Here is a 9832-nt window from a genome sequence, read left to right as displayed (position 1 = left end):
GCTTTCAACAGCTTCAACGGATGATGTTTGAATGATGTCATTCATCTCTTCAGTCCTAATGGCTGAACAGGCAAATTTAGATCAGTGAAAAAAAAACAAAAGAGGCTACAAGATTTTTCAAATTAATATGAAATATTTTTCTTCTTCGAAAAAGTAAAAACCAAAAAAAGTTTACTGTTTTTGTCATCAATCATAAGTTCATAACCGATGTGTAGATTTCCACTTGCAACGAATTTTTTAAGTCTTATTCATCAAATGGATTTTAATACGTGGTAGAAAAAAAAATTAGATTTCAATACATATGAAAGAGCATTAAAATTCTAATTACATTGGGCTGCACAATAGTGGGGAACACAAAAAAATTTTATGATAAACAACCATAAAATAAGCTAATTCATGAAGAAAATCCTTTCAAAGTATTAAAGATTAATTTTTGAGATTTATTTAATAATTAAGAACTAACAACGTGAACCAATGTTTGAATCTCCACTGGGAGAGGTACTCACATTTAGTGCCTAATAATACCCTGAATAGGATTACCTCTAATAGGAGGGTTAGAGAATAAAATCATTTTATAATAGTAGACATTACTGTAGCATGAGAATAAAGTTATCACCGTTGTATTGTATATGTCCTTGTATTAGTACGTGGCTCTTGTATATTGGTTACCCTGTACCATTTCCCTCTATATAAACGTGCACAGTGGGAGCCAGTTATCCATCAAAAGCTTTTGGCTCGTTTCTCATTTTGTGATTTTCGTCTACTTTCCCTCTTGGTACCAGAGCCAGGGGTTTTCTATTTCACCAAACATGTCGGACTCTGTTTCCACCGGAACCAATGATACACCTACCAACATTACTTCAATACTGTTTCCAAAACTAACCCCCTCTTTCATAATCAAGCTACCTCAGTCAAGTAGGACCGAGAGAACTATTTATTTTGGGAGTCAATTATTCTACCTTTTATTGAAGGGAACAAACTTGAAACTCATGTCAATGGAGTTAGCCCTATTCCACAGAAGTTCATCCCAAAAGGTGATGAGGTGAAACTCAATCCTGCTTATGAAGAATGGTCTGCTGTTGACCGACTACTTGTTGGATGGCTCAGAAATACAATGAGCATGGAGATAGGAGCACAACTTTTTCATTGTCGTACTACTTAGGAGCTTTGGGATGGTGCTAAAGGTCTTGCAATGGCATCAACCAAAGCCAAAGTCATGGCGCTCAAGTCGGAGCTCCAGCGAACATGCAAAAATGGGTTGCATATGGACGAATTTCTGACTAAACTGAAGAACCTCACAGATCAACTTGCTTTGGCTGGCTCCCCTGTCTCCACTGAAGATCTCATTGCTCAAGCTCTAAATGGTCTTGATGCAGACTATAATGCCATAGTCATTAAACTTATTGATCAACCCAAACTCACATGGATTGATGCTCAAGCTTCGTTGTTAGCTTTTGAAAGCAGAATCGAACAGCTCAATCAGTTTTCATCTCTAACTATTCAACCTACTGTTAATGTTGCACAGTGAGATTATCACTGTCCTGAAGCTAGTCAAGGTTCATGGCGTGGTGGATGAGGGACCCGAAACAACAATCGCAGTCATGGGCGCTCATTCCAGAGCGTAAGTGGTGGTCGTCCCTATTGTCACCTGTGTCATCGCTTTGGTCATCTAGTCGCAAACTGTTACCATCACTATGACCGTTCCTTTCAGCCACCAACTAACTTCGGAAATGCATCATCAGGGGCCTTCTCTCCTTAGGCTTATTTTGCTTCACCAAGTACCATTTCTGATTCAACTTGGTATAATGATAGCGGTGCTAACTACCATGTTTCTCCATCTTCTAATCATTTAGATAAGACTCTTCCAGCTAGTAAGTGTCATCTTCTTACTGGCACTGGTGAGAAAACTCAAATCCAAGTTGTTGGTTCAACTACTATTCCTTGTTCTCCTTCTTCACTCAAGCTGAATGATATTCTGATAGTTCCCATTGCAACTAAGAAATTAATGAGTATTTATAAGTTGACTGAAGATAACATGGTTGATGTTTTGTTTACTGATCATGGCTGCATTGTGAAGGACAAAGTGACAGGACAAGTGTTGATTCAAGGGAAACCACGACAAGGAATGTATCCAATGAGGCATGATAATGACAGTCAAGCTCAAGCTCATTTTGTTGCTGCACTATCTTTTGCTCCAGAAGCATGTTTTTCTGATTTAGTTGAATGGCATCGTAAATTAGGACACCCTTGTGACAGAGTTTTGAGACAAATATTAAGTGATTGTAATGTGAAAATCAAGTCTAGAGACAAACTTTTTTGTGAAGCCTGTCAATATGGAAAATCTAAATATTTACCTTTTCCTATTTCTAGCTTTCATGCTTCTGCTCCTCTTGATTTAATTCATATTGATCTCTAGGGACCCTCACTTGTTCAATCTATTCAAGGGCATCGTTTTTATATTCACTTTGTAGATGATTTTAGCCATTACATGCAGTTGTATCCACTAAAGAGCAAAGGAGAAGCAATACATGCTTTCAATCAGTTCAAAGTTTTAGTTGAGAATCAATTTGGAACTAAAATTAAGAGCCTGCAATGTGACATGGGAACAGAGTACAAGCCCTTTGTTAATGTTGCTCAAACTCATGGAATTAATCTTAGATACACCTATCCATATACTTCTCAACAAAATGGCCGTGCTGAATGCAAACATCGGCACATTGTGGAAACTGCTTTAACTCTTTTGGCTCAAGCTCACATGCCTTTAACATACTGGGTTGATGCTTTTCAGGCTGTTGTATTTTTAATTAACAGACTCCCCACACCAGTTCTCAACAATAGCACTCCTCTGTTTAAACTCTTCAAAACAGAGCCAGAATATAAATCCTTGCAACCATTTGGGTGTGTGTTATCCCTGTCTTAAGCCTTATAATAATCACAAGTTTCAGTTTCATAGTAAAAAATGTGTGTTTCTTGGCTATGCTTCCCAACAAAAGGGGTATAAGTGCTTGAGCTCTACTAGACAGATTTACATTTCAAGGCATGTAGTTTTTGATCCTTCAGTTTTTCCCTTTGCAACAGGTTTTTTAAATCGCAAGTCTGGTGGGATTCAAAGTGAACATGTGGTCCCCATAGTCATTCACTCCATGCCTCATTCTACAGCAGCTTTATCCTCTGAGCAATCTGATACGCTGCCTCCCTCACCAAGACAAAGCTCACACACCACTATCTCACCAAGACAGAGCTCACCAGCCACTTTCATACCTCAACATTTATTGAGGAGTGATGATACCATTGCACAACCAGCTATCTCTTCTTCTGCATCGGGGAGCAACTCTTTATCATCTTCCTCTTCTTCAAGTGGTCCCACTAACATCACAGATCAACCTATTACTAATGTGCATCCTATGACCACTAGAGCTAAGAGTGGTATTTTCAAGCCCAAATACTTGTTTGTTGGGCTTTTATCTTTTGAAGATCCAAAGTCCTTAACTCAAGTAGCTGAGCCCAATAGCATTCCTGAAGCCTTAGCTTCACCTCAGTGGAGATAAGCTATGGTGAGTGAATTCGAAGCTCTCTAATGAAACCAAACATGGTATCTTGTACCCTATGATGGGTCTTCAAAGATCATTGATTGCCGATGGGTGTTTAAGACAAAATTCAATGCTGACAGCTCTTTGTTGAAGCACAAAGCCAGGTTGGTGGCCAAGGGTCTTCAACAAACTCCTGGTGTTGATTTCAGTGAAACTTTCAGCCCGGTAGTTAAAACAGCCACCATTAGAGTTGTTCTTACAATTGTTGTCACTTTTAATTGGGAAGTAAGGCAGTTGGACATCAATAATGCTTTTCTCAATGGATTCCTTCGAGAAGATGTGTATATGTGTCAACCACAAGAGACCAAATCATGTATGTAAGCTTGTCAAAGCGATTTATGGATTGAAATAGGCTCTACAGGCTTGGTATGAGAGATTAAGAATGACTTTGATGCAGTGGGGTTTCAAGAATGCTCAAAGTGATATGTCCCTATTCATGCTTCGTACTAACAGACTCACAGTATTCATTTTGATTTATGTTGATGATATTTTGATTACTGGGAATAATTCGTCCTATTTAAGGTCCTTTGTGCATAGGCTAAATTCTCTCTTTTCTCTGAAAGACTTGGGTCCCTTGCATTATTTCTTGGGTATTGAGGTGGTGCAAGATAGTTCTAGCATTTTTCTTAATCAGGCTAAACACGTTCTTGATCTTCTTAAGTGTTTTAATATGCTTGATGCTGCACCGGTAACTACACCAATGGTCACAGGAAGACAATTTTCTATTTATGATGGTGAACCACTCACTGATGCTACAAAATATTGGCAAGCAATTGGAGCACTTCAATGGCTTACAACAACTTGTCCGGGCATTGCATTTTCAGTTAATAAACTTAGCCAGTTTTTATCAAAACCCATGGATGTTCATTTTCAGGGGGTGAAACGGATACTTAGATATCTCAAGGGAACTTATCACTATGGACTTCACATTAAACCATTTGTGAACCTACATTTGACAACTTTTACAGATGCAGATTGGGGTACAAATGTGGATGATCGCAAGTCTATGGCAGGTTTCTGCATATATCTGGGCAATACTTTGGTAAATTGGGCTTCTAGGAAACAAAAAGTTGTGTCAAGATCAAGCACTGAATCTGAGTACTGTGCTTTGGCTGATTCTGCAGCAGAGGTCAACTGGCTATGCTCTTTATTATTTGAACTGGGTCTCTTCTTAAAGCATCCTCTGATTATTTGGTGTGATAATCTCAGTGCAAATGCCTTAGCAGCAAACCCAGTCCAACATGCGAGAACAAAGCATATAGAAATCGATATTCACTTCGTTCGCGATCAAGTATTGGTGAAAGCACTTGATGTTCGACATATTCCTTCACCATGCCAAGTAGCTGACTGTTTGACCAAAGCTTTAACTTTCCCTCAGTTCTCTGCTTTTCGCAACCAACTTGGTTTGTGTATCCCCCTGTCTCATATGAGGGAGAGAGTTAGAGAATAAAATCATTTTATAATAGTAGACATTGCTGTAGGATGAGAATAAAGTTATCACCGTTGTATTGTATATGTCCTTGTATCAGTACGTGGCTCTTGTATATTGGTTACCCTGTACCGTTTCCCTCTATATAAACGTGAACAGTGGGAGCCAGCTATCCATCAAAAGCTTTTGGCTCATTTCTCATTTTGTGATTTTCGTCTACTTTACCTCTAGGAGAATACCTATGTTTTAGCCAAAAAAACAACTAACAAGAAGGGGGCAAAATAGTAAATTCATCACCTAATCCCAAAAATGATTTTGGGTTAAGATTAAGCCCAAAGTATCAAGCCTGAATGTGCCCCAGCGAAGCAGGTGGATCACTGCCGGATGTGTGTGGATCTGGGATAACTTAGGGAGGGAACCAAGCTGCAACGAAATCATTCCCTTCTAAGTTCTCCTTCGAGTTGCTGGCCCCACGCACAATCTCACTTTACTCGCACTGCGGAACACAACAGAGCGAGAGAGAAGAAATAAAGGACATCGGGAAAGAAGGAGAGGGAGGAGGAGGGCTCGATAACCTCATGCAACACTAGTTTTAGGACAAGGTGGGTCTCCTAAACCTTTCCCCCATCTCTATTTTCTTCAATGGTAGATATTTGAGAATGATGGGGCCGATTGAAATCTACTGCTTTTGAGGAAGAAGCCAACTTCCTTGTGGATTGAGGATGGTTTGGCATAGTTTCAGCTTCCTAAGAGCAAAATTTGGTGTTATGTGTGTGTAATCGCTGTTGCATAGTTTGAGGTTCCAAAACCCCCTGTCCTGATGAGTGTAGGATCGGTTTCATAGTAGAGAAGTGAAAGGAAATACTTTCCAGATTATATAATATTGCTGTTTTAAACATTTTTTAAGGTCAAAAGCTCATTATAAACTTAGATGAGAAACAAGTGCATTTGTGTGAGTGTGAGAGTGTGTGTGTGCGTGGATGGGTGATGATGCTTGTTGAACAGAATTGTTGAAACTTCAAGCCAATTATATTTTGCTGTTTTGAGGTTTCAAAATGTTAAAGAAGCAACGCAAAGTATTAACTATGATTAAGGATGCTTAAATGATTATTGAAAATGTTATTTGGAGGCTAAGATAATATTCTAAAGCTGGAAAATTTCCAGACTGTGGGACATGGCCACACGATTTATAAGGAAAGGCAAGAACTAGGATGCCTAAATGTTATGAATGTGAGATATGCATTCATATGTGCAGTTTATGCATGGATGGAGAGTGAAAAATTGAGTTCTGGAATTCGGAAATTTAATTAGGGGTTACCATTGTTGCCTCTACAGGATTAGCAACTATCGTTGTTGACTCTACAGGATTAGTAGCGACCGTTGTTGACTCTACAGGATTAGCAACTAATTTAGATGGTTAAAAGTGTTTGGAGGATGATTACACTGTTAACTATAAAGCTGGAAAGTTTTGAAGCTAGAGACTACTGAAGAGGTTTTACTGTTCTTGAGCTCCTAAAGTAGGAGATAGTTGTTCCAAATTTAAAGATTCATAATAATATGGTTTTAAAAGCTACTTGCTGGTGATTGGTACTGAATATAGTTCTAATATAGTTTTAGAATATTTATAGAATGCTGAATCTAAGAAAAGATGACCAGTACCTGCATCTTGAGCAATGGTAAAGCTCAATGTGTTTTCAGCATCCTGAACCATATCTCCCTCAGTCGTTTCATGCATCTCTCGAATCTCAATGGCTAAGTGTTTTTAGCGAAAAAAGATAAGATAATTTTTTTGGCAAAACGCTAATAGATTACTTCCTTCCAAAAATAAAAAATAACACTGCATAACAAGATCAACACCTGCATCTCCTTTTGTGTGACTAAATATATTTTGACTAGCTTGATCTAGGGGCGTCTCAGCAATTTCACATGTCTTTTGAGTGTTAATACCTAAATAAATAAAATAAGGTTAACTAAAGAGTGGCAATATAGAAAACCACTAGAATCTGTATGAAAAGAAAATTAAGGCCAATATTTGAGCAATATAACGATCATTTACGAATAAACTAAGAATACATAACAGTCTTAATTAGCACCTGTATGTGGAATAGGAAGTTTGTGGATTTTTTGCTTCCCTGAATCATCAACCTCATCAGCCTTTGACTCTGCTCCATGCTCCTCAGTGCTTGATGCTCTCTTTTTGCCTGCACTCTTTTGATGTGTTTGACTACTTTGTATATTAATGCTCGAAGATTCTTTATTGCCATCTTCAATTCCTTCTCCAATCGCCTAATTGAGTCAAGCAAGCAAACATCATATTATGACACTTAGCATTGTTCTATAATTTTTCCAAATAAAGGTCAAAGGCAAACAAGCAAAGTTTATCACTTATGGGAGGAGACAAATGAAAAACAAGGAAGATAAGAAGGGTATAAAAACTTTTGGAATTTACTTTTTTGACATACATACTTTGTCTATGAACAATTGTTTAATAGTGGTGTTAAGGTCCCCTTTCTAACGTTTCTTTCCATTTTCCACTTCCACTGATTCCGCAAATGGGGCAATGACTCTAGATGAGAAATTTTGCATTTTTTGGCGTCCTATCATTATCAATCTCCCCAAGGACGGGAATATCTAGGTGTGTTTTCCAGAACAAAAGCTTTTAAGGCCTGATAAACAAGTTAGTTCCAAATACTTCAAGCTTTCAAATGTGATCTCTTCTTCTAATTCTCCTTCATTTGTTCCTTCATCTATAATCACAAGCACCTCTAGCATCCCACAATTGCTAACTGTTAAGCTTGTGAGTTGGACAAGACTTTTAGCTGTGCGAGATGTCATGAAGTACATAAGCTCATTGCAATCTGTCACTTCCAAAGAAGTCAAACTTTTGAAAGATGCAGAAAGTGGTGCTAATCTTGTTAAACTAGAACATTCCACTATATATATATCTTCAAGGTTTTGAACTAGGGGATGTGATGCTGAGTCATCATCATTCCATATATGCTCAAGCTGTTCCAATTGATATAGCCACAACTCTTTCATTTGGGTGGGTTTTTAAATATCGAAATGACTAATTTCTGCTGTAGGAAAAAGCGTTTCAAAAGAACTCCAACGTGCTTGAAGTTTTGTTGCTCTTGGGAATCTTTCAAGCAACTCATTTAGAAATTTTATTGGAGTTTCCAGAAAATATTGCAAACGAAGTGTTTTTACCTTTTGAAAGAACTCTTTCTCATAATTTCCATTTAACATCCTCATAGCATCATTTTCATTTAGTAACAACTCCTCCAAGTTTTCCCGTATCTGAAAGACAATAATTTGTTTATTTCATCATATAATCAATTAACAAGTTAATATAATCGATTTATTTGCAAAGCACATGTATAACTATATAGAATGTACATATATGTGTATATTTATTAATCACATGTATAATTATACTGAATGTTTATTAGATTGCCTCAATTATTATTTTCTTTAAAAAGAATTAAATTAAAGACTGATAAATAACTAGAAAAAGACGGTGTATACCTTTGCAATATGAAATAAAGCTTGTTGGATTGGCAAGTCGACACAAACCCCTCTAAGCTGCTTGGATTGGGAATCCAAATGTCCAAATGCAAATATCTGTAATGCTTCACATCGGCCAACATTTAATGTCTTCAATGAAGGACACTCTAGAGTATATTTTTTTTGGATAAAAATCATTAAGCTGTGTCAATTGTGCCAGCCTAAGGATTCTTAGCAGAGGAAAGTAAAACTTAGGCTCCTCTAATCCTTTTTCATTTGCAACAATTTGCTCAACACCACACGACTTAATGTATAGCTCTTCAAGCTTCCTCAAATCTTGGCATAGTGATGGTGAAAACACATACTTCAAGTTGTTGCACTTATCAACTGTCACAATCTGCAAGTTTTCAAAGCTAATTATTTCTCCAGCTTCTCTGTTCCATATGTTTTTCAAATTTGGAAGCTCTAAAGAGTGTTAATTTTTTCAACCGACTGGCTTCATTTGATTCCATTGCTTTGGCGTCCGATGTTTTTACATCAAATATTGCTTCTAATGAATCACACTCTAATTCCTCCAAAGTATTTAACAATTGCAATGAATTTGATGAAAAGATCACATTGAGTGAGAATGTACATTTATGCACCACCAGATGCTTCAAATTGCAAAATATTTTCTGCTCAACTTGGTCATACCATAGTTCTTTCACTTCCGGATAGAGTTTCAAATAATTGAAGCTACTAAACGCCACCTATGCAAATGATTGTCAAGGTAAGTGATAATAAAAGAATATTAAAATACATCAAACAATGTCTTGGATAAAATTGATGCGTCTCCCATGAACAATGAACTTATTGACTATTTGACAAAGGATTAATTAAGCCAAATTATTTTCTTTAATTTTTTTATGTTGTAGCACAATTAAATAAGTTTTAGAATGCATTTGAATAGATGGATTTGGATTTTATATGTAAAATCTCATATTTAAAATCCATTTATTTTAAATCATTTTTAGGTAATATAAAAAATTTAAATTATAAAATCGATTTGGACTGAGAGAAGTTTGAACTGTAACAGTAATAGTTTATTTGGATCTGAAATAACCTAGTTGAGGGAATATGTGAAATTCTAAAAAATTATAATAATAAAATTTACTCAGGATATTAAGAGAGCTTCAGATGTTTGAAACTATTTCACCAAAAAAAAAAGAAAAAAAGAAAGAAAGAAAAAGAAAAGATGCTCGAAACTATAAAATGCAACCAACAGAATTTGTTGTATACGTAAAGTGGAAAATAAAAGGGAATTGCAAAC

The sequence above is a fragment of the Neltuma alba genome, unplaced genomic scaffold, assembly GCF_004799145.2.
Source record: "Neltuma alba isolate B1F8T4 unplaced genomic scaffold, ASM479914v2 tig00013419_pilon, whole genome shotgun sequence".
Taxonomy (NCBI): Eukaryota; Viridiplantae; Streptophyta; class Magnoliopsida; order Fabales; family Fabaceae; genus Neltuma; species Neltuma alba.
This window is presented reverse-complemented; position numbering follows the sequence as displayed.